Consider the following 26,575-nt stretch of genomic DNA (forward strand, 5'->3'; position numbering starts at 1 on the left):
GGCCTTTCCATGGCCAATAAAGCTTTCTCCAAAAACATGCAATGAAGGAAATTCATAAATCATCTGCTTATCTTGTGGGATGTTTTCCAAAGATCTAAACCTTTGATCAGTTACACAAATTAATTTTCTATTTACATAAAATTACAAATTTACAATAAAACTGACTCGCCTTGAAAGTCTGTTTTGACATATATCCCAGCAGCATTCATTCTTTCAGTCTAGCTGTTTTTACCAGCTGATGTTGTCTGGGTCAATGTCACGTTAGACATTTTTGGTTTGAAACATACCCACTGGGGTGTTTCGGGGCAGTGCTTATGCCTTGAGCTCATCTTCCACCATCCATCTTCTGTCCCCTTTACTGCGGCCCCATCCTTCTAGTAGGTGCGGCCAGGAGATGATGCCTTCTGGAGTCCATCAACATACTTCCTTAATCAGCAGACAGGAGTGCTCTTGAGTGGCTTTCCATGTTGTAGGCCCTCACAGGATGCTGTCAGTTCACTGGCCCAAGAGCAAAAGACTGTTCTGAAGATTCCAGTTAGCTTTCCTGCAGAGCAGGAGCCCAGTCCCACTAACTTAGATTGGCCAAGGTCAGCATTATTGTATAACTCCATAAAGGTGTGCTGCAGCACGGCAAGAAGACAGACCTAATTTTCAGTGGCATGCATTTGTCCCTCTGTCTCCTGTGGAGAAATTCTCCCAACTCTCTTTCTTTTCGCCTTCTCTCTTCTGTTCCTCTGTGTGTATGAATGGGTTCTTAATGTCATGTTGTGTGCACTGACTTACCCAACCCGTGTGAGAAAATGTTTTTCATGTACATTTTGCCTGGACGTGCACAAGCCTCCGCTACTAGAAATCATATTTTTTGGTCCATTAAGTCCGCCCAACAGAAATGAGAGCAATGCCATGAGACTGTCCCTAAGAGAAGCAGGAATTTCAGCAAAGGCCAAAATATACCATGGCTAAGAAAAGCAACATGGTGATCATCTGGAGAAACAGGAAAAGAACAAAACCGCCTCCCATAAGCATACAGCAATGCAAACCAGGGAGTTTTCCTCATGTGTTTGCCACATGCCCCCACATGAAACAAAAAACTGTCGCTGTTGACAGTACCATGACTGCAGAGAGATCCCTCATTTGCAGTGTTTGACACTGGTACAATAGCTTCCAGATCACTGCCTCAATCTGTCTCCTCAGCAAGGTGTGAATATTTCAGTAATGATGTATGTTCATTTGCACGTGCGCGCCTGAGCGTCTCCATGCTGACAGATGAATCTCTGGCCATTCTGGATGACGGAATGATTGTACAATTTCCTGAAGTTCTTTTTAGAATTAATCTACTGGAGCTGGGTTACATCTCTTACACAAATGCTAGGGAGGATGACGGGCCTGATCCAAAGCCCCTTGAAGTCACCGGAAAGTCCCATTGGCGTCGGTTGGCCCAGTATCCTGCAAAACCAACCTGATACTCTTGGCTGGCAAATATCTCTTGTGACCAGAACACAGGAAGAGCTGCTTGCATGCTCAGACAGGTGACCACCCTAATGCTCAGTGATTGCATCGGCAGAGCTTTCTGGGTAGTAGCTAATCCATCTAGGAGGAGGAGATTTCCTGCACGACTGTCTTGATTTGCACAACTTCTGTGACATGAGTGTGACAGACTGACAATACTCTGTCATATTCTGAGCTGCCCATATAGAATTAAGATAAAACTTCACTGAAGTAAGTCAAACCTTATTGAGTTAAGGTTAATACTTCGGGAAGGGAGAGGTGTACACCGTATTAAAAATGCAATTGCGCAATTTTGTACTAGTCTCTAGTAGGGAGAGGGGATGCTAATCTCTTTCCTCTGGATCAGCCTTTGATGCCCCCCCATACACCCGGAGAGAGATGCATAGACTAGTTCCAACTAGATTTTCCAACAGACAAAGAAAATACTTTTGGATAAAAGCCTGGGTTGTAAATGGACTCACGGCTTTCTTCCTAATCCAGCACACAGACAGGACCCTATGGCCATGGAGGCCCCAGTCCTTAGGGAAGCATTGGAAGGACTTGGCCTACCCATAAGACCATGTGCTTCTTCTGAGCTGAAGCTCCGATGATCTTGTAATCACAAAGAAAGCCTGAAAATGGGGTGATGCCTGGTAAGCTTATTAGCAAACATGTAGGTTCTTTTATTGGTTTTAGTTTGTTTTCTCTGTAATGAATAAGAATAAAGTAGGCTTACTTAGATCGAACTGTGTGGTAGCAATCACTGTGTTGTCAGTCTCTGCAAGGAAAGCAAGCAGGCCTGGGTAGGCAGACCGCCTGTGCTGGGAAATGCACAGGGAAGACAGGGAACTGTGCAGTCTGGGAATACCAAGGTTAGAAGGGAGAGAGAGAGAGGAGAGTAACTTACCTGGTGTTTGTAAATAGCATCTTCCCAGTTTAATAGCACTGGCATTTTTTCTTAGCCCTCTTAATATGATTAGCAGGAAGTCAATTATCTAGGGACAATGTATTGCCTTCCTGTTAGTTTCCCAACAGCCCTAGTATTAAACTAAATCATAACATGCATACAGCAAATATTCCAACCCAATATAGCTATAACAACTCTTCAAGAACCAGGTCACATACAGCATTCAGAAATCATTACAGATCAAAGCACCAAGCACTTTGCAGGCAGGATAAGAACCTATAGAAAGGAAAAGAAATAGAATTTGAACTTTTCGTCTAATATTTCTTTGTCTCCTACTAGTTCAAGCCACTTATATTATTTGTGCTATTACCAGTCAATTTTTCAAAGAGTTAAATCTCCTTGAAAGCTTTTTCACCAGCTTTCTTTGAAGAGAATAAGTTGTCATGATGCAAAATTGCGATCTGGTTTTTGTTTAGGGACTCTAGCCAATTTCCACTGATGTTACTGGGACCGTGTCACATTTAAAAGACTTTTTTTTTTGGTTTACCTTTGCAAAATAAAAAAATAAAAAACATTGATTCAGAATCTAGTTACTATTATTAGACGGAAACAGTGTATTTGCTTATCACAGCAAATACATAACCAAGCACTTAAAAGCAATGAACAGCTTAGAACATCTCAATTCTTATCCTACCCACATAAGAAAAATGTATGCGGCTTGTTTAATGCCAACTACAAAGAAAAGATACTTTTTTGGGAGGGTTACTATTAGGGTTACCATTCGTCCGGATTTACCCGGACATGTCCTCCTTTTTGTGCTAAAAATAGCGTCCGGGGGGAATTTGTAAAGCACTCACAATGTCCGGGATTTCCCCACGGCAGAGCAGAGCGAGCGGCTGGGAGGGCTGCAGGGAAGTCCCGGGCTGGACTCAGGAGCAGCTGTAGAGGAGCCGGATCCGCCCTGCATTCTGAGCCGGCAGCTCCCTTGCAGCCCAGTCCGGCAGCACTGTGCAGGGCCAGGGACCGGGTTTTGTTGTGCTGGGGAGCTCAGCCACGTGTCCGGCTCGGCTGCACAGAGCCCAACACTCTGTTCTGAGCAGCAGGGTAAGGAGGTCAGGGGGCAGGAAGGTTCTGGAGGTGGAGGTCAAGAAACGGGGGGGGCTTTTTGGGGGGAGTGGAGAAAGTTTTGGGCAGTCAGGGTACAGGTAGGGGGTAGGGTCCTGGGGGGCAGTTGGGGGGGGGCCTTAGGAGGGGGCAGTTAGGGGACAAGGAACAGGGAGTCTTAGGTAGGGGGTGGGGTTCTGGAGGGCAGTTAGGAGCAGGGGTCCCAGGAGGGGGCAGTCAGGGGACAAGGAGCAGGGGGGGAGTGTTTGGGAGTTCTGGGGGGGGCTGTCAGGTGGCAGGGGTGGGGAGATGGATCGGAGCAGTCAGGGGACAGGGAGCAGAGGGGTTTAGATGGGTTGGGAGTTCTGGGGGGGGCTGTCAGGGGGTGGGGAGTGGTTGGATGGGGCGTGGGAGTCCCAGGGGTCTGTCTGGGGGTGGGGGTGTGGATAAGGGTTGGGGCAGTCAGGGGACAAGAGGCAGGGAGGCTTAGATAGGGAGTGGAGTCCTGGGGGGCAGTTAGGGGCAGGGGTCCCAGGAGGGGGCAGTCAGGGGACAAGGAACGGGGGGAGGGTTGGGGGTTCTGGGGGGGCGGGAAGTGGGAGGGGCAGGGGCGGGGCTAGGGCGGGGCTCCTCCCGTCCTCTTTTTTTCTTGCTGAAATATGGTAACCCTAGTTACTATAGGTCTTTGGGAGAGATCCCATGAGTACAGGAATAAACACATAATGTATTGTGCCCTTTGGGGGGAAAATGAAAAGCTTGTTCATGATGACTTAGTTGGGGATTGGTCCTGCTTTGAGCAGGGGGTTGGACTAGATGACCTCTTGAGGTCCCTTCCAACCCTGAGATTCTATGAGTCTATGATTGATTCTAGGATTCTAAATAAGAGTGGATTCACACTATGCTTTTTATAACCTCGTAGGGGTGTGTGTACGCATGCATAGGGCTTATGAAAATGAGGGACTGAGAATACTGCTTAAATCCAAGCATCCTGCTCTACACTTCAGCTAAGACTTTAGAAAAACGAGTGCATACTGTACTGTTAAGTTCCTAAGCCCTTATTTAGGCTCCTAAATAGGTGACCTAATTTTCAAAAATGCCGAGCATTTCCATGGGAGACGCTGAGTCCACAATACATTTAAGAACCAGGCCACTTACTCAGGGGTTTAAAAACGGACTTAGATGCCTAACTCTAGGCACCCAGGTTTTGAAAGGCTTTTCCTGCATTCCTATCCCATTTACTGATGTACTTCACTGCTAACCTACATCTGCTGTATGGGTGGTGGTGGGCTCGTCAAACTACAGCATGTGCAAAGCATGTCAATGGATTTGGTGGCATTGTGATGCAGACAACTGTTCAACTTCACCCAGCATTCTGGGCATGCTTGTGAATAAGGCTGAATCATAGAATATCAGGGTTGGAAGGGACCTCAGGAGGTCATCTAGTCCAACCCCCTGTTCAAAGCAGGACCAACACTAACAAAATCATCCCAGCCAGAGCTTTGTCAAGCCTGACCTTAAAAACCTCTAAGGATGGAGATTCCACCACCTCCCTAGGTAACCCTTCCAGTGCTTCACCACCCTCCTAGTGAAATAGTGTTTCCTAATATCCAACCTAAACCTCCCCCACTGCAACTTGAGACCATTACTCCTTGTTCTGTCCTCTGCCACCACTGAGAACAGCCGAGCTCCATCCTCTTTGGAACCCCCTTTCAGGTAGTTGAAAGCAGCTAATGAACTCAGATGTCTGTCAGGTAGAGGCCAGTATGGTATATTAATCACATTGGATGCCTGCTATTTCTTCCTTCCCCCAGTGTTTTAATTAGAAATAACATTGTTATCTTAGCTTGCGTTTTTTTCATACTTAGGAATAAACTGCTTTATAGAATTCTATGTTGAGATTTCAATGTGCTTTCTGTGTTTGTATTAGATTTTGCTAGCTTATAACAAACCATGAAATTCACCACTCCTGCCACAAGTGACCCATGAAATATGCCACCCAGACTGTGATTTATATGGCACCTGACTCATGGAAATTAAAAGGCTTTAATATCCCCTCTAAGAACTTATATAACTGAAATTGTACCCAGCTGAATTTGTAAAAAATATGGGGGCACAAACTATTTCATTGTTTTATCTGCCTCAGAGGTACGAATATTAAACTCAGGATAAAAATAATGTGCTCAATATTAACTAATTTGAGTGTATAATTTGAACAGCCTTCTTGATAATACGCTTTCTAGTCTGCAAGCTATTTCATTTGCTTCTTTTCCAACCATTTGGAAATTATGTAGAGGAATATATTTAACAATGCAACTTCTTCAGGGGTAATTTACTGCTAGTTAGGCAAAACATATTCTGGCTGAAATACAGTAATTGAGAATTGTCTCTGCCTCGTAATATTTAATAGGGAAAGGACGGTCCCTCATAATCTATAGGCCTTTCCCAAAACCACACCGGGAACATCCACCAAATACAATACACAAATAGCCAGCTGCATCAAAATCATTAAAAAAGCCCCATGGGCCACTATGAAGAGGTCACCATGTCAGCTGTCAAATCTATGATTCAGCCTTATTCACAGCTGCACGGTTGATCTGTATTTCAACCATACAGCCCAAACCATTGATCTGTATGGTTGAAATACAGATCAATCCCAAATCCACATCAAAGGGGACTAAGGCGAAGTCAATCAAACTGCTGAGTTTGAAAGCTGAATCCCTTTGGTATTATAACACATCCCTTTTCAAACTCTGCTAAACCAGTTTCCGTATAACAAAACGCGACAAAACTTTCATCATATCATGATCTATGGGGAAAGTAATCAGCACAGTAAGGGAAGATTATGATTGGGGGCGGAGTAGGACTACATTGGGTCTGAGTCCACCAAAATTTGGACACTGTTTTCAATACACTTGCTCCTTCTCTGGAGAGTTAGCCATGTGGTCACTAGATCATCCAGTCGGACCTCCTGTCTATCACAGGCCACCCACATCCACACACTAAACCCAACAACTAGGGTGGCCAGGTGCTCAGTTTTCGACCAGAAAGTCTGGTCAAAAAGGGGACCTGACAGTGTCCAATCAGATCTACTGACTGGACACCCAAAGTCTGATTATTGCGAGTGTGGGAGCACCAGCTCCACAGGCAAGTCCCTCCTGGCCCAGGGCAGCTGGAGGTGGGAGGGGGAAAGCAGCAAGCAACAGGGGGAAGGGGGAAGAGGAGTAGATGGGGGCGGGGCCTCAGGGGAAGAGGTGGGGCAGGGGTGAGACTTTGGGGGGGGATAGGCAGGGCAGTGGGGGACCTCGGGGGAAAAGGCGGGCTAGGGGAGGTTCCAGCACTCTTGCTGGAGTGCCTGGTTTTTAAATATTACCAAGTTGATAGTCCTACCAACGACCAAAATGAGACCAATGTTTTACAACCCACACTGCCTGCTCTTTCCCACTCCCCTCACTTCCCTAGCTGATACAGGAGATATAGCCCTCTGAAGACAATGCAAAGACTTCTACTGAAGCCAATCGATCAGGATCTTCGTGTATTTCATCCAGCTTCTGCCCTGTGGCAGAGAATGGCTGAGCAGCACCAATCAGCTACGTGCGGTGTTGCCTGCTGCTCATTGACCCACTTCCAACCACGGGGCTCAGATCTTGAAGATCCCGCTTTGCAATTATCCCTGTCCCTGAGACTGTGAGGGCATATTGACCGTTGTGAAGTGAGCCAACAGTAAGCACAAGAACCATTTGTGAAATCAAATTGCCCAGCATAAAATTGCGACTTGTATTTAACATAAAGGGCAAAATCATTATTTAATACTATTGTTGCAATGAGCTATTATTCATGAAGCATGCTGAAAAACCACAGGCCATTTTTTCATATTTTTTCCCACCCCACTGTGCTGCATGCAGCATTATCTTCAAAGGGTGAAACAAACATGTTTGCTAAACATTAGCAGACTAAATTCATCAGCCTTCTAAAAGTAATTACGGCTGCCAGAGATTCTGTTGATCTCGCTGTTTTGTGGCTCCGAAAGTATTTTGCCGACTGCTCTAGAATGGATTGTTCTTCACAGGCAGATCTTTCTGACAATGAACAAAACATTTTTCTAAAAAGCAATAAAAAACAGGTGGAGATCAGAAGGAATCTTTTGCTTTGCAAGGATTCAGCTTTGCAACCAAATCAATAACACAACCCATTTTGGTTGAAACGAAAATCACAATTGCAGTCGGTACTGCAAATTAGCTTTACAATGGCACGACATGCTGCCATGTTATAGTTAAGGTATTCATACAATGCCCCCTTATTTTAAGGGCTTTTAGTTGAACTATAAAAATTCCTTCTATGCAGAAAGTATTATCTCTATTTTATATTGCAATAGCTGACAAGAGACCCAAATTAGGGATTAGGGTCTATCCTAGGCACTACAAGCACACCACGAAAAGACAGTCCCTATCTCAAAGAGAAAAGACAACAGGTGGCTAAAACAGACAGAGGGAGCTCAAGGTATCAGCAAGACCATTATAATTAGCGTAGTGAACAGCACTCACAGCTGCCTAGCCACGGCTGAGTATCTGCGGTGCTTGGCAAACAAGCCTTCCGACAAGCAGGATTTGTATCACTACATTTCTAACAAACCTATTTTGCTGGTTTTACAGTTATTCTAGAGTGACACATCAGAGGTTGCCGATTACAGATGCCTTCATGCAGTTACAGAACTCAAAGAATTTGTCTGAGGAAGTATCTCCTGGTACTAAGAGCAGAGAATTAGAATTAAGAGGACCTGGGTTCTGTTCTCAGTTGTGGGACTGACACCTGGTTTGATCTTGGAGTAGCCACTTCACCCCTCTGAGCTTCAATTTTCCCATTTGCAAAATGGGGATAATCCTATTTACCCATCTTCATAACGTGCTTTGAGCATCTCAGATTAAAGGCTCTATAGAAAAATGCAAAGTCTTATTAAATTGTTCATCACAGAGATTGTCGGTCACTCATTTCTGAAGTGGCTGGGTGTACTGTGCATGGCTGGCACTCAGGCACAGCCAATTCCCATGTAATACTCTGACATTTCCTCCTGTCTTGCCCCCGCTCACAACTTCAGAAAGTTAGTGATGAGGATAACAGAAGAACTTAAGAACATAAGAACGTCCATACTGGGTCAGACCCATGGCCCATTTAGTCCAGTATCAAGTGATCCATCTCCTGTCGCCCGTTTTCAGCTTCTGGCAAACAGAGGCTAGGGACACCATCTCTGCCCATCCTGGCCAATAGCCATTGACAGCAGGGGAAGCGGATCTGGAACTCAGTTTAAAAAGCCTGGCCCAACAGGTGAAATCTTAAGCAGAGTCAGGCTCAGATGCAGATCTGACAGTTTCAGCTTCCAGAGGCACATGTAATTGTTTTTTTACAAAAATGCGGTATTCCTTTATAATAAGGTTTAACTATTTTGGGAAGTTGGGAAAAAGATAATTGAAAATGGGGTGTTTAGAGATAGAAATTAATGCCGTCATGGAACTAATAACGACACACCAGATTGCACATAGATATCCCTTTGATGTTGAAATGCACTTCCTGTAATTGAGGCAACATTTTGGTTTTGGGGAGATCTGCCAATCTCTGCTCAGAACCAGGGAAAAAAGGAATTCATTTGAATCTTTCCCTGCTAGCAACGCAAACGTTGTTGGGTAGTGCTGGTTGTGAAAAAGGGTTTCCCCATCTACTCTGCAGAAACACTTGGTCAATATTCAACTCATAGCTACACCATGACTATGGTAGGTTCAAGCATATATTTTTGGACAATGCTGCAGTATGGGGCTAGCTGCAGGTTGAACACTGGCCATGTGTATGAAACTCATACTAGCTAATCAAAGAGGGTCAGATTCCTCCTTGGTTAAACCTATGCAGTTCCACGGATGCCAAAGAATTTGGCCTGGAGAAGAGAATTCCTACAGGAGAAGGAAGTGGTGGATTCTCCATCCGTTGGTCTTGAATTGAGATTCCGTCTTTCTGAAAAGAAAGCTTCTAGTTCAACAAGAAGTTACTGGGTTTGATGCAGGAATTAGTGGGTGAAATTCTAAGCCCTGTGTTATGCCTGAGGTCAGACTCGATCATCATAATCCCAACTTCTAGCCACAAAATCTATGTATTCAACTCTGATACAATGGATGCAGTTTCCACTGACTTCAGTGCGGGTTATACTTATGCAACAGAGCAGACTTCCACTCAGAATGGGCTCCTTCATCTGTTTTCTAAATGTGAATATACACAAAGTCCTCCAACTCACACAAATCACCATTATATCTGAGCTGGCATCACACTAGAGAAACCAAAGATTCCTTCAATCCCAGAAGCCTTGGCCAACAGTTCACTATCTGCTAAGATTGCACAGTGTTTGTGCTAGACCCGTTGCCACTTACACTTACCGAGATGCTGAGTTCCAGTATGTGTGAGCCATACGAACAAAAAGAAAGGCACATTGCATCTGCTCGTCAGCTGGGCCATGCAGCCTGTGCTGTGTGGCTCCTAGGTTGTGGTATGGCCTCGATAAAAGAGCAAATATTTGACATGCCTTTCACTTTACTTCAAATTTGGGCCATGTGCCACAAAATTCTGCAACACGCTCTCACATCGAAGGTAGCCAATGTTTAAACAAAAACCGGCTAACTGACAGGTCTCAAAATAAAAGAGTAAACAGGGATTCGTCATCGAGTGGGTGTGTTTCCATTGGGGTCCCGCAGGGATCAGTTCTTGGCCCTATGCTATTTAACATTTTTGTCCGTGATCTGGAAGAAAATATAAAACCATCACTGGTAAAAGTTTGCAAATTACAGAAAAATTGGGGGAGTGGTAAATAATGAAGAGGACAGGTCACTGATTCAGAGTGATCTGGATTGTGTAAACTAAGTTGGGAGAGTAATTAACCAGGGGAACACTTTACCAAGGGATGTGGTGGATTCTCCATCACTGAAACTTTTAAAATCAAGACTGGCTGTTTTTCTAAAGGATCTGCTCTAGGAATTATTTTGGAGGAGGCCCGACTAAATGATGACAATGGTCCCTTCTGGCCCTGGAATCTATTAATAGAATTCTGTGCTGGTCTTTCAGAAAGCAAGCTGTGCCCCATTTGCTCATCCCAGGAGTTGGAATTGTCAGTGGATAATGACAATTTACTTTTCGGGAGTATAATGGATATAAACCAGGATGGTCCTGTAGCTAAGGCCCTGGACTGGCACTCATGAGAACAGAGCTCAATTCCAGGCTCTGTCACAAACTTCCTGGGTAACTTTGGGCAAATCCCCAAATCCCTTTGGACTACCCATAAAAGAGTGATAATGAAACTTCCTTTCCATTACCTCTTTGTCTGTCTGGTCTATTTACACTGTAAGTTCCTTGAGGCAGGGAATGACTCTAACTATGGGTATGTACAGTGCTTAGGGGGCCTCTGAGTGCTACTATAACACAAATATTAATAACAAAATAAGGTTAAGAGGCTCGAAATATTTAGTCCCAAACTGCATTGCAGAGGGCAGTTTCATTAGCGAGTGCATACTGGTGGTGAAATAATGGAATTATGATGCCAATGAACTCTACATGAAAGGCTGAAAAAATAAATATTTGAGTTTGAAGCCAGAACAAAGATTCTGCAAATGTTCTAGCACGAGAAAATAAATGTGTAATTTGAATGACAAACTGCATGTTTAGAGAAACGAGAGGGGAAAAACATTACAGCTTTTGATCGTCGTTAGACAAATTCTGAGTCATCCAAAAGAAATCCGGACTATTTCAAACAAGCGACATCCACTAACTCGCAAATTCAGTAAGTGTTCTGCCGTCATCATTGCCAACGATCCACACAAATGTTAGGAATCAGTTATTCAGCGGAGGGATAGAAGGCAGGTTAATCAAACACGTCTAAGCATTGTGTTACACTGCAACAGTTTACATGAAATGACAAAACATGACACAACAGAAGTTGACGCATAGTGAGAAATTCTCAGCTCGGTGAGAGCAGAATGAGCCATGCAATTTTCATTAATGTTACTGGGAGCTGTAAGGTTCATTTCTCATGCACTCCAGGAAAAAAATAAATGAGACCTTTGGAAATTACAGGTATAGTCATGTCTGTTACTTGCAGCGTTTGACTCTGCAGTTCTGTTCTGGTAAGAATCCAACCGAAATTAATGGAAACACATAGGGATGGCAAAATCAGCCCCATCATGTCTTTCAACTTCCTTGCTACAATAAGCACGTCTCTCCTATATCTTTTCACCATTTATTATAGGTACCTCACTTTCTCCAACTGTCAAATTAAACAGCACACTTGCATTTTGTTTCCAAAATTATCCTGAATGCTACAAAGCCACCGTCAAGATGAGTTTAATATTAACCTTGGTCTTTTTTCTCTCCTCAGAAATGTTTAATCTTCGTATTAGTTTGCAACTGCTTCATGCACTTTCATTTATTACTGAGGGATACATATTGACACATGCCATTACGCTATAAATAATTATATTATTACAAATATTCAAATACACTTCAAACACTAGCTAGCTTACTATACCAAGTGTAAAATGTGATTTAATACACGGTAATGTTTTATAACTTGTGGTTTCATAACAATTGCCAAATCAGTAAGAGTGTTTATACCACACTAACACCATGTCTAATTTTGAGGGCATAATTTAGTGCTCGAAAATAATACTGTCCATAATTTTGCACCTACAATGGATTGTGGTCATTGGCCTTGAATCAACAAGGTGGTTTTCAGAATTACTGAAAACTCAAACTCTGAAAAATCTGGTCCCTTTAACATGTCTCCAAGTTGAGCATTCTGAAACAGAAGTACCCCAAAATCACTAGTCACTTGCAAATTTAGGCCTATCTGCCTAACTACCTGTCCTGTCCATGAATCAGGAAGTGTGATGTCCAAGTGCTACTAATTGTGCCTGAAAAATTTGAAGCCAAGTTGGTGCAAGTCAGAAAATCAGGCCCAAAATATTTATCATAAACATCCCCATAATGGTAATTTACACATCTGATATAGTGCCATTGTTGTTAATCCAAAGCACGATTAAGATACAAGGACTATATTAGTATAATAATGTCAGAATTCATAAGCTTTCTGGACTAAAACTCTTTCCAGCTATTTCACTACATGACATAGGTTTGAATTCTCAGGAGAGCTTTGCTGTCCATTGCCAGCACAGCGAAAATGTTACTGAATACAATCCAATAAATATTTAATGAATACTTCCCTTTCAGTCCTAATGGGATTAAGCAGCAACCTCATTACCAAAGTCTACCTTTTTCCTTCACTTTTATCCCTTCACAATGCAGTACGAGCTGGAAATATGGATATATAATGAAATATTGGAAACATCAGCCCATAGTCCAAAACAGGAGGAGAAAATCCAAACCCAAAGTGTCAGGTCATTTTGTGTCAGAATTCAAATAGTAATTACCTCGCTCCACCTTACATCCAGAGTTTGTGCAGAAAGGCTGAAGAGACAAGCCAGCAACAGGAGTTTATGGATAAGTCTTCGGGCCAAAATATTATCATTATTCATTTATTTATATTCTGGTAGCCCTCAACCAAGATCAGGCCTCATTGCGCTAGCTGCGGTGCATACTCATAGCAAGAGACAGTCCCTCCCCGAAAGAGCTTATGATTTAAATAGACAGACAGCGGCTATCTGAAAGGCAGCGTTATTAATCCCGATTCAAAGGTGGGCAACTGAAAGGCAGAAAAGTCAAGTGAGTTGCCCAAGGTTACCCAGAGATCTGTGGCAGAGCCAGGAACTGAATCCAGAACTCCTGAGGCCCAGCCCAGTGTCTTAACCACAGACCCATCCTTTCTTTCTATTGAATTCTGGCTTCATTTACACCTGTGCAATTCCATTAACCTCAGTGAGACTGCACTCTAAATCTGCCTCTAAAATGTAAACAATAAGAACAATCCACAACCACAGCTACACTTACCCACCCAGACAACTTCTACTGCACCAACCCACTATGGGAGAATCCAGCCTGGCACACAGCAGCAGCATCTTACACCTCCAGTACAATATTTCCAATCAAGCTGTCAGCATTAACTCAGAGTCTTCACAGTGATATCTGAGCTAGAAGCATAAAAAATGGAGGTAAATTCAGTGGCTGCTGTATGCTAACTATGGGAAAATGTTGATTTTTTAACGGCGTTCATTGTCCCTTTCTCCAACATAATTTTCTCCCATTGAAACTACATGTATACATACAATAATGGTAAGAGATGGGTGAAAGAGATAGACAAAATATTCTTCAGATGCAGTATTGCCAACCCCGAGCATGCAAAAATCATGAATCAGGATCTCAAAATCATGAGATTGGCTTACAATCATGAGATTAATCGATAATAATAATAGGTTCTTTTTATTTGCCTTTTAGATATTGAGCCTTTAGAGTTCATGCTTTCAAATATTTCTCTGCAATCATTAGGGCAGAAAGCTTAGTTTAAAAAAAAGGAAAGCTGAGATTCTCATATGGTCATTTGATTCCAGGACCTGTGGCTTTAAGAGGAACACCAAATATGTAAAGGCTAGTGATAAAATCATGCGAGTTGGCAACACTAAAATATGGTATTCTATAGCTGGTGAGACCAACTTGTATTGACTGCCAGATCTGACACATGGGATTTCTAGGACAGCCATGTGCGAGATCTCCAACTGGAGCACTCTGACTCTAGCATAGAGGCACTGGGTCTGATTTCCCACTGCATTACTCCAGTGTTACGCCAGTGTAACCCCACTGATTTGGTGGTATTATACCAGGGTGAAATGGGAGTACTGCACCAGAGAATCTGACCTGCCATGTTTCCGGTGTAAAGTTCCTTAAGAAAGAGAAGAATGTGGTATATTTAAAATTTAGTCATTGCTAAAAATAAAATAAAAAAGCACAGACTAAATCCTGCATATTGTACAACTCTTGATAATCCATCCAGAATATCTAACTTTTTTGGCACACATGTTAAGATTTCTCTGAAGGTCACAAAGCAACCCTTCAGTTTTGTTTTAGTTGGGACAGTCCCAATTTGTGTCTCTTTTGGCTTGCATTTTAAATACGCAATCAGCCTCGTTCTACACGGTACATTTCAGCAAGTCCTGCATAACTTAACAAGGATGGAGAGGAAGTATTAAGGGACTATTTAGGAGTAATAGGATGAAACTAAGAGCAGAAAAAATGAGGCTTAATGTCAAGCGTGTGAACTGTCATCTTGACATCATCAGGGACCTTCAGAGCTAAGAACACGAGCCCCTACAGCTTGGACTCCTAACCGAGAGCTCTAGCAGAGTTCAGTGCTCCAGGCACAGAAGAAGAATGCATAAGCACATACTGAGTAGAGGTTAACCTAGAGCAGTGGTTCCCAAACTTTAACAACCTGTGAACCCCTTTCACTAAAATGTCAAGTCTCGCGAACCCCCTCCTAAAAATGAATATTTCCAGGGATTTTCTCCTTTACCGGAGTATAAATGATAAAAGCAGTGATCTTGGAAATATAAAATGTGTTTTTATGACATGCTTATTACACACTATTATTAATTATTATTTATAATTACAGTATTTTTATTACATTATGAAAATGGCAAAAATTTCCAAGATCTCACTTCCGTAGCTTGTATCACTTTGAATAAGCCTGTTATAAGACAAGGCTCCTACGTCTCATCAAGGAGTATCAGATTTGAAACAGCATGAAGGTATGTAAGAAGCCAACTCAAAGAGTTCCTCCTACATATGCATTCAGGTCTTGAGCAGTCCAGGCAAACAACGCACGTTACAACAAAGCTTCAACTTGTTCTTCATAATAATTTTAAAAACAATCCTAGCTGCCTATTTCATTTTAAAAACAGCAAAAAATATGCACCTCCCTTTCCATTTCTTGAAGTTTAAATCTCCTCAGTATGATAGATACGCTTGCTTTGATCTGCTTAGCTCTTGGAAGTCCAGGGGCTCCAGGCTGCTGGCCCCGTGCTGTCCGGGGTCCCTAGGGACAGCTCTGTCCGCCATTAGGGAATGTTTTCCCGAGAACCCCCTGTAACATTTCGTGAACCCCCAGTGGTTCACAAACCCCAGTTTGGGAACCACTGACCTAGAGGGATGCTCAAACATTTACAGAGTGGACCATCCCTTGATGTAACCTCATGGACATTTCTCCTACCACAGGTGATCAAAGAACATCCCTTGGGCAGCCACAATTCCTTACATGGTCAAGTCAGGTTAATAATACATTATACGCTTGCCTAATTTCTCTTAATGTGAAGAGAGTCATCACCATGGCAATGCTCTGCGGACCAATGGAGGTCCATGGACATCTGTTTGGGAACCACTGTATCAGACAGTTGAACATTCTCCAAGACTAATAATGGAAGACCCATTGCATGGCATGGGTAAAATAGGATGCCGAAGTACTGGAGAATATCCTGTATAGAATAAGCCAATGGCAGGCCCTAAAGCAGTGGTCTACAAACTTTTTTTATTGCGCACCCCTATCAGTAAAAAATTTTTGAGCACACACCCTGCCGCTCTGCCATTTTTGCCGCCCCAAGCAAAAACAAACAAACAAACAAAAAAAGGCGCTTGGACTCCCGCCCGAACTGCCGAAGTGACGCTGCTCCGGCGGCGCTCCTCCTGCCACGCACCCCACTTTGGAGACCACTGCCCTAAGGGATGAGCCAAGTGATCTACTACAGGGGCTCTCAACCGTTCCAGACTACTGTCCCCCTTTCAGGAGGCTGATTTGTCTTGTGTACCCCCAAATTTCACCTCACTTAAAAACGACTTGCTTACAAAATCAGATAAAAATACAAAAATGCCACAGCACACAGTTCCTGAAAAATGGCCGACTTTCTCCTTTTTACCATATAATTATAAAATAAATCAACTGAAATATAAATATTGTACTTACATATCAGTGTATAGTATATAGAGCAATATAAACAAGTCATTGTCTGTATGAAATTTTAGTTTGTACTGATTCCGCTAGTGCTTTTTATGTAGCCTGTTGTAAAACTAGGCAAATAGCAAGATGAGTTGAGTACCCCCTGGAAGACCTCTGTGGACCCCTCCGGGGTACGTGTACCCCTGGTTGAGAATCACTGATCTAATAACCACTTCTGATTTCATGTTAAAAGGCCTCACGTGTCAGTCAAGCCCTTGGTAGCCAAAATGTAAATATTTTGAAACAGAAAATCCTTGCAGCCTTAGAGGGTATATGATGTTATGCTGCAAGAAATTTCCCAGATACCTCTGTGAAATATGCTGGTTTGCATGATGACATGGAGAGGAAAGATGATCTTGTGGTTAAAAGCTCTGGGCTGGAACCCAGGAGATCTGTGTTCAGTTCCTGTCTCTGCCACAGTCTTCCTTAGATAGCCACTTACTCTCCGTGTGCCTCAGTTCCCCATCTGTAAAATGGGGATAATAATCCTTCCTTTGTCTATTTAGACTGTAAGCTCTTTGGTGTATGCGGATGGACAGTGCCTACCACAATGGGGCTCCAATACTGATTGGCGCTTCTTAGTGACAGACAGGCCCCCAGCTATGATGCTATTTTTAAAATAAGGAGATGGCTCAATATGGATAGCTAACTGAAATTTGTGTGTCAGAGTACGCTGTCCCCTCCCCTTCCCCACTGGGTGAACACAAACAAAACTGACCCTGCACTATCCCACAGGATGGTATCAAAAGTTTTTCCCATCAGCACAGCTGAATGTGCTAATTTGACAGTAACTTGCGATTTCCGACAAAAGCCACTAGGTGTGTGCCTGCTAGCACTGCGTGAGAAAGACACAGTGCTGTGCTCTTAATTGGAGGAGAAAAGGTGTTTTATTATCTGGAAAGTATGTGCTCCGTGACTTGGCTGGGTGCACTTCCACAGAGCAAAGGACCCGAAAAGGCTTTGGAAGATTAAACACTGTGTATAATTTCCAAAGAAACTGTTAATGAATTGGCCCAGGAGCTCTGATAACTCCCTGGTACTCCTGCAGTACTGGACGGTGTGATAGTAATGCATGACTTCATTCCACTTACGCACTTTCCCCCTTACCAACAGCAACCATCTAAACACAGTTGTTAACGCAAGCCGAGTGCAGCGCCCCTCCCACCTCAGCCTCCAACACTTTACCAGATACACGATGCAAAGATCTGTACCTACATTTCGGGCTGCGTTGTCCCCGGCCTTTGCACGGGGCAGAGTGAATATGGGTGGAAAAAACGTTCCCCTCTCTCTCCCATGCATCTTGTGTAAGGCTCAGTGAATACTCCACCCTCGCACGCTACAGACTGCCCCTACAAGACACAGAGCTGGCCCAGCTCATTGGGAAGAGAAGGATGCACCTTCCCAAAGGATAGTGCAGACAGCACATTTCTCCTGCATGCTGGAGAATGTAGGAAGGTCCAAGGACACAACTCCTTCCCCAAGCTGTCCCACAGATAGTGCATGTCTACATACATGCCTCCTGTGGCCCTGTGCCCAAACAACACAGCTAGTCTAGTTGTACTGCATATCGTTTTAAAATACTATCCCTGGTTGGGTTTGAGACAGCAACTCGCCTCCAATTATTGTATATAATTAATGTATTTAACATGCCCATTTCTAAAACACGCTTTGCAATTCTGTTAAATCCTCGCTCTGTTTGAGAGCAACTGCCACCAACTGATACAAATGACTGATCTGTTTTTCAGTGACACATCAAACAATGCCGGGTAGCTGTTTCCTCCTCCCCCGAATCCAGAATTTGAAATGTCTGGGTGCATATTTAGGTAGCCTTCCACCAGCGCTGTGCCCTCTGGTCTATTTAAAATCCGCGGAAGTATCTTACAGAAATATTTTAAGCACATACGCATCTTCTCTGGAGAGATGCATTCTAAAGCCATACTCTCTCACGGACTGGGATCCTCTGTAGTTCTGAATGATCACTGACAAAAGAGAAAGGTCCCAAAGAGATGCCATTTTGCTTCGCCTCACTGGGAACAGCTCAGTGCTGTTACAAGACTGTATTTTCAGTTTCCTGTCCCCCCTGACATCTTTACTCCTTGTCTGTTCATGAATGATGCGCTCACTGGTAGCCTGGGCAGCTTTAACAATGCTGTCCTTATTTCCCACTCCCCAACCCTGCAATGCAAATGCCATAAACAGTCAAACAGAACTGTTATGTGTTGGCTCAGTAATGCTAGAGCCCTTTAATTTAAGCTCTAGTGTTACCTAAGAAGGAGAGAGTCACCTTTGCAAAACTTCATATAGATTCTAATCACTAGAAGAGCAAATAAAATAAACTCATTGAAGGTACAAGTAGATCAAGCAGCTAATTAAGGAAATAAGTGATAACTTAATCAAGATCATTAGAGAAATCAGCATGTTGCTGCGATTACTTAAATGGTAATGTAACAAAAATACCCTTGCGTAACCAGAGCTTTGAAAGACTCAGGGAGGCCTGCTCTGGCAATAGGCAGCGAAGCACAGAAAGATTGCCCTGTCACAGTACTTTCTTGTTTTACACCAAAAGCTGTGTCCCATCTGAGGCTGATTCAGGAAAATACTCAAATCCCCTGGTAATTTCCTGCAGACTGAACATTTAATCATCTCCAAGCCTTCACCACAAAAATCCAAAGTAAATGATTCACACTTTGAGAGGAATTTGCCTTGAGAACAAGAATAGTCTTCTGCTCCAGGATGGATCAACTATTTGTTAGTGCACAAATATTTTATTTCCCTTTCTCTCAACAGAAATAAAGTCAAGTAAGCCTGGCCATAGCTTTTCTCTTTTACCTTTCTTACATCAGCCAACTGCTCCTACGATTGGGATTATGTGCCGTTCTGTGGGTAGAGGCTATGCACTGACTCAATAGATACATAATATTGGATCATTTTTATTTTTTTTTTATCCCCACTAAGGGGCAGTTGTAATATGATGAACAGAATTAGAAACATACAAGGTTTTCACTGCTCCAGCTCACTTGACACCTTCAGTTGCCTAGCACTGTTCTCAAGTTTTTGCAACTGATTATTTTAAGAATTGTCCTAATCCACTCCCTCCCAAGTGGATATTTGCTCTGTCTGTATACACAGATCACTAGTCTGCCTCTCCAATTACTCCGCCAGTTGCGCAGATAAACACATCTGCTTGAAGAAAGCAGGAATCCCAAAGCATACAAATGATTTAAACTGGCTAAACGAATGCAAATAGAGGAGGATGTTAAACATATCTATAGCAGCAAATAGCCAAAGTAACTTAATGCAGACCAGCATTCTGTAGACGGCGTGCTAGTTTGTATTTGCAAGAAGTATCTTTTTTTCACCCAAATGTCTCATTTATGACTAACCAGTGAACATGTGAAAAGTGACTTGCTAGTTGCTTAATTGCAAAAGTATTCAAAAGCCATTAAGTTAAGTAAGTTTCATTAGATACTTAAATATCTTTGTTTTACTTGAAAGAAAAAAAAAGTGCTTTACTTTGCATGAGAGAAAGTCTACATTCCCTTTAGAATTCATGCTAATATTTTTAATATAAAAATTCAACATCCAAGAGTTAAAAATAACATTTTAGCCTGTATTAAACACAGCTGTCAAAAGGTTCAAGATTTGCATTTTGTCATTCCACACAAATCCCCACAGCAGCTGAGATGACATACGCTACATTTTGAAACTAAGAGCTAAAGATAAGCTTCAGACTCCCACAGTGTTTTACATTTTAGACTCTTAATGCACTAAAAAACTACAAGTGGTCTGGAAGTTGGTAAGAGAAGCTGTGCAAAGCCCCACGGTTCTGTCGGTTTTACAACTTGCCAAGGTAAAAAAACCAAAACAAAACAAAACCCCACTAGAAGTATAGATATTAATATCCTATATTAGAAAATCAAGTCTCTGAACTGTAATGTAGCAGCAGTAATTAAATGAGACCAAAATTCTCTACATTTGAGCTAGTTAGCTCAGTTTTCCTGCCTAATTGTAAAAGCAACCCTGAGTTTACAGCTGGATACAGAATATTACAACTGAAAACAACTTTCCAAGTATAAATATTAGTCTCCGATTAAATGGCTTATGCTTTCCTATGTTACAAACTGAACACGATTACTTACCCCAACTAAACAGCCATTTATTTCGCGTGCACAAAAACCACTGCGTCAGTGGGAAGGAGAAAGGAAAGAGAGAAAGATGGAGAGAAAAAAGAGAGACGTCTCTTCAATGTCTTCCTAATGAGAAAAGTGTGGTGGCTGAAGCAAAGAGCAAAATGCTTACTGAGGCCCTCTGGGGTACTCAGCGAGAGGTGGAGAAGCATTCTTACACAGCCTGACTAAAACACTGCCATTTGGAGTGGCTTTGCTGTTCAAGAAGGCTGTTCGGAGCTGCGAGTCAGTTAGGTCATTTGGGGAGTTAAAGCACTCAGGCTGTTTCCAGTGACGCCCACCGAAGTTTTAGCTTATTGGCGAAAATCAGGAGGCATAACCCAACCCTGTCCCTCTAACCAAATTCTGATCTCAGGAGCCAGCATCCCTTACAGCTTTAACTAACTAAGGAAAAGTTATTTTGCCCAACGCAGCTCATGGCTGTACGTCAGTAGAAAAAGGTTTATAAGCAGCACGTAGTTCTAAAAGTAATAATGAGTCTCACAGTTAACTATCATGCCATAAAAGACGCCGGGGAAATAACCTGAATACTGTTCACGTGTGTTCTTTTCGATAGAACCTAGCTGTAAAAGAGGTTCAGTTCTTTTCACTGCATACAGATCTACATGCTTGATCACGGTACTAACTCTTGATACTTACGCTAAACGAGGGGCTACTCATAAAATTATAAACTGCAGAGCTACAACATGTGCCACTTCCTGCAGGAGGCAGGATCACCTAGAAACTTTCTGTTCATTCCCAAACAGGTCGGCATGGAAGAAGATACTGGCCTTTTATGCTCACGTGATAAATTTTGATCTTGTACAGTTGTGTAAACCTGGAAAGATTCTGCTGACATATTGTACCTGCAAAATTTAGTCGAAAAGTTTAGATACATTCGAAATAATAGTTGTAGTTATGGCAGTAGTTTTCAACCTGTGACCCGCGGACCCCTGGGGGTCTGCAGACTATGTTTAAGGGATCCGCAAAAGGTAACTATGAAAATAAAAGTTTCAGAACTCAGAAAAGGCATTCCGTTTTTCTGATCAATCAGAAGTATGCGAATACCCCCACCTACAGGTCAAAACCTGGAAGTGTTGTCGTTACCATAGAAGCCCACAGTTTAGCGCCCTTTCTCATGCTATCAGAGGGGTAGCCGTGTTAGTCTGGATCTGTAAAAGCAGCAAAGAGTCCTGTGGCACCTTATAGACTAACAGACGTATTGGAGCATGAGCTTTCGTGGGTGAATACCCACTTCGTCAGATGCATGCTGCTTTCTCACGCTGCATCAAATGCCGGGCCAAGTACATGCAACATTAATAGTTGAATTCTGTTGAGTCAGTTTTCAGTTTAAGACTTCTATGGTAGGGGTCTGCGGACTAGGGATCCGCAAATGAAACAAGGTTGAAAACCACGGCCCTATAGTGTATACTCAAGAATTTTGAATTGATGTACGAACGGCAGAAACCAGCCTTAAAGTAGTTTTTTCCAGCTTGGCCCAGGCATGTGGATAAAGCCAATGAAGACTACATGCGAGCAAAGGAGTGAGGCTAGAAAAACCATTTAGCTATGGTATTCCCAGTTTAACTGTAATGGGCTGTTTTGCATTTAAAAGTATTACCTTGCAGATGCAAAATATACATTTTAAATTTAGAAAAGGAACTTCAAACAAAAGTTCCAGAATAACCAAACAACAGTCAAGAAAAAAGGTACGTCTTTAAAACTTCAGCGAGATCGCTTCAGGAGGAGTGAGAGTAGGAAAGCAAATTTCACTTCCATTCATTTTCAAGATGATGGAGAAAAATCAAGGGCTGGAAGATCAAAAGAATGCTTGAAAGAATAATCATGATTATCTCAGCAAGCAGGCTTTCAGAAACTCGCTCTTTCTGATTGTTGGAAGCACCCCGTTTTCCTGCAGCTAGCTCTCACCAAAATTAAGTGTGTAGAAAAGAGTCTAGCAACTTCAGACCTAAAAAACACACAGTTTACCAATGATCTTCCAGAGCATCAGAATTTGGGGCAGGCTATTATTGCTACAGAAGGCTAATGAGTGTCCATGGTACTTTATAATCAAATGTCCCTTTACCAAGGAGTTCACAACCTCGGTATGATACATAAGATACTAGTCAAAGTACAAGAACACATTCACCACCAGTACATCACCATACATTGGAAGACTTCACAGACTAAGGGTACGTCTTCACTACCTGCCGGATTGGCGGGTAGTAATCGATCTATCGGGGATCGATTTATCGCGTCTCGTTTAGACGCGATAAATCGATCCCCGAATGCGCTCCCCGTCGACTCCGGAACTCCACCAGAGTGAGAGGTGGTAGTGGAGTCGAGGGGGGAGCCGTGGCTGTCAATCCCGCACCATGAGGACCCGAGGTAAATCGATCTAAGATACTTCGACTTCAGCTACGCTATTCACGTAGCTGAAGTTGCGTATCTTAGATCGATCCCCCCTCCCCAGTGTAGACCAGCCCTAAGTAGGTTCTAAGGAAGAGTTTGGAGGTTATCCTGCTCATTCAGGAGTCTACTCAGAGCAACCAATAAGAGTCAACTTGCATCTGATAAAATCCCCAAATAAGGTTTTACCCAGCCCTCAGTTATACCACACAACTGGGCTTTACTGCGGCTGATGTTTTAATTACGTGAATTCTAGCACTCATCATAACATGATAGCAATGAAAACTGATGTCTTCAGGGGTATCCACAGAATCAACAGAACTGTGGGCCAGCCCTCAACACATTGCTGTGGTCTCTCTGGATGGAAGGAGGACAGAGTGCAAAAGGAGGGAGTCTGGTCTCCTTGCATGTTCAGTCCTGGGCCTCTTTGTTGAGGCTCCCAAGAAGCAAGGCGCTATTTACAAGAGGCATTTCCCATCTCTGAAAGTGGAAACCTGTCTGCCCACCAACAGAAGCAGCTGCCCCTCCACTGGATGGGAATGTCTTTCAAGTACTATCGACCTGAGCAGCAACCAAATGGAAGAGAACGGTTTTGTATCCATTTACCAAGCCCCAGTACAAAAGTCTGTAACCTGAAGCCTAGAGGAGAAGCTGCCAGCTTCTGATTCTGTTCCACTTGTTTTGTAAGCTGCTCTTTGGTTGTACTCCTCCGCTCGAAGAACCTATTCCGCTTGTCAACCATAGCATTTCATCTGGCCCATAGCAGCATGCTAAGGCCCAAGAGGATCTGCTTCAGGTCCAGGTATTTGGCTCCATTTGCTTACACGGCAGGATCTCCTTCAGAGATTGGGTAGCACAGTCTTTCCTCTCCAGCCCCTCTGTTACCCAGACACACTCCATGTGCCAGCAACATCACCTGAGCCAACAACCACAGTCCAGGCTCAGCAGGGATTAAAAAAAAACAAAAAAACCCTCCATACTGCAACCCAGCAACTTAAAACTCCAGCCTGGCAACTTCTTATTTCATTAAAACCACATTAGGAATATCCACAGGAGCTGATTTTACTAGAAGATGTCACGAATATTTATGCCGGATTTTTGTTTAGCAGTGTGTATTGTACAGCTGAGCTGCGTTTTTTTTCCCCTCCAAGCCACAATGTTACTACAGCACAGACGTGTGTTTGTTTCCGCTTCTCCTGCGGTACTCCAGAGCAAAGGTGGGGTGTTGCAGTGTGATTTTTCAGTTCTCCCATGCATTTACTGAGGAGGACAGCATTGCTGCACCGAAAATGCCAGATGCTTTTCTGCAATCCAGCCCCTTTGCAGCACTGGTGGTGGCAGGAAAGCCACTGCATCTACCCACCTGAGGATTCTGCTGGCACAGCCAGCTCTGCCCCGCCACATTATAGAAGGCGGGAGGGAGGGGGCGTGGCCAGGGCCCTCTTGCAGTCTGGCTACTTTTGGCTGGTGTTATAACCTGTTGGAGCACAGCGAGCTGAGGACATTTGGAGCAACACCTCTCTCTACGCTGTGGCTGGTGTAAAACCAGCCACAGAATCAGGGAGCCACAACTAATTCCACCGCAGCATCCACCACGTACAGGGCACAGCGACAAAACTGGCCCAAAGTGTTTCCAAGAGAGCGCAAGGACGTTGGTGGCTGAATCTCACGAACATAGCAGCTCTCTCTTGGAGCTTGGTATGGGGTTGGGTGGGAAAGTTGCCTTACTTGAGGGTTTCCTTCCTCTTTAATGTTTGCATTGCTGAGAGGAAATAGGTTAGAGCAACTTTAGCTCAAAATTAACTAAGTTATTTTTTGTCCAGAGATGCTCAAACTCATGAACAATATCAATTTGTTATCCTGAAGGCTGTGGGATGCGATTTCTCTCCAGGAGGCAGCAGGACTCAAACACTAGAATTTATCAGATTATGAATCCTTTCCTATCCAAGTTCTTTTACTGCTCCATAAATCATTTTCTCATTGTCTATACAGTTCTCCCCCACCAATATTGGATTAGCCTGAAAACCAATAAACATCCTTTTTAAGATCCTCAGCTACACATATGGAATGGATTAAATGATATTTTATTTTCCATTTACTAGTGCTAAAGAAAATGTGTTCATTGAACCATTTTTATTTTGCACATATAAGCAATTTCTTCCTATTTTATAAAACTATTTATCTTCTAGCCAGTACTCCAAACATCCATCTAGAAATTCATTCTGAATGTGCCCATGACAGAACTATTTAAGTGCAATTTGCCAAACTATGATTCAAAAACATCATGTTCAAAAATCTCTCTCTCTTTGAGATGTGTGGACAGGCACTCAGACACACGCAAACCACGTTTTTGATATTTAAGACAAGCTAATCAGTCTTTTCTTTTAGCCTCACCAACATAAAAGCGTGTTTATGGACTCTGTGGGTCCTCTGTACTGATAAGGTATTTTATTTCTACAGTCAAAATGGATCCATGGCATTTTAAAGCAAACCTCTGAAAAGATGAATGAGAAATGCTTTGTGCAGTCTCTACATAAACTCACAGTGCTCTTTGGCAATAACCTGCCAGATCCACAGGTGGTGTAACTGTGAATGGATCCTTTGATGTCACTTCACTTCAACTGCGATGTTCCAATTCACATCACGTGAGGCTGTGACCCCTAAAGACTATGGGGATGGTAACAATGGAATTGATTTGGCCTGTCTTGCTGAAGTACTTCTCTTTCTAGAACCCCCATACTCTTGCAAAGTATGCACTTGCTTCTTTTTTTAACCCCAGGAGTCTGGCTTCTGCATGTTGCTGACCTGTTTTCAGTGGGGGCTTGAGAGGGTCCAGAACCTCCCAGGATCTGGCTTTTAACCTCTTATTTACACTCCTCCGGTTTTATTTCTTGCCTCCCGCCGCAAGCAACTCAGTAACTGACATTGGGTCACTTTATCTACAGCTGTAAGGGCAACACAAGCTGCTTCACTTTTCGATTCCCCTTTGAAGCTGCTCTCTGAGCACGTCCGAGACCACTGTCTCGGCTACTTAAAATTTCCATTAATTTTTGGTTATGATTAGCAGGTCAGTCCTCGCAACTCCGATAACAGCAGGGTTGATAAGTGCAACTACATTAAAATTATCTATGCATAAGGGAGAATAATTAGGGGAGCAAATTCTTGCCAACACTTATCAGCTGTATGCTGACTGCTTGCTTTTGTACTGCTAAAGGCTTCAGAGAGCCAGGAAGGCTGCACTGTGCTCTAAATTTCATTGCTCCTCAACACAGTGTACCCAGGCAGACAAATCTCTCCTCCAGTGTGGGCAAGATGTTGATTGTAAAACCGTGGAGGCAATCACTCTGGGAGGCAGGAGCACAGAGAAATTAGAGGAACATTCTCCTCTCGGTGCATCTGTGCCACTTCCTTTTACGCAGATGGAAATTATGCACGCAGATCAAGTAGGTGACTAGGTTTAGAAAATTCAGCTCTGGCCTTAGGAGCAGGAGGCCTGGGGGGAGGGATGGCGAGGAAAGAAACACAATGTCTGCTGAAATC

At 43.1% G+C, this 26,575-nt stretch overlaps 1 protein-coding gene across 3 annotated transcripts in view; it reads right to left on the reverse strand.

The window, feature by feature from the left end:
- The window catches only part of PRICKLE2 (prickle planar cell polarity protein 2), a 189,519-nt gene that overhangs the window by 86,508 nt on the left and 76,436 nt on the right, over positions 1-26,575 (reverse strand). The window contains exon 1 of one of the 3 annotated variants that reach the window (XM_005297856.5): positions 20,600-20,916. The exons of the other annotated variants lie outside the window; for them this stretch is intronic. The gene's annotated coding sequence lies outside the window, so the exon portion shown is untranslated. Of the gene's footprint in view, positions 1-20,599; positions 20,917-26,575 lie in introns of those variants that run through there. 3 annotated transcript variants of the gene reach the window in all.

This window comes from Chrysemys picta, chromosome 7, assembly GCF_011386835.1.
Source record: "Chrysemys picta bellii isolate R12L10 chromosome 7, ASM1138683v2, whole genome shotgun sequence".
NCBI classification, from domain to species: domain Eukaryota; kingdom Metazoa; phylum Chordata; order Testudines; family Emydidae; genus Chrysemys; species Chrysemys picta.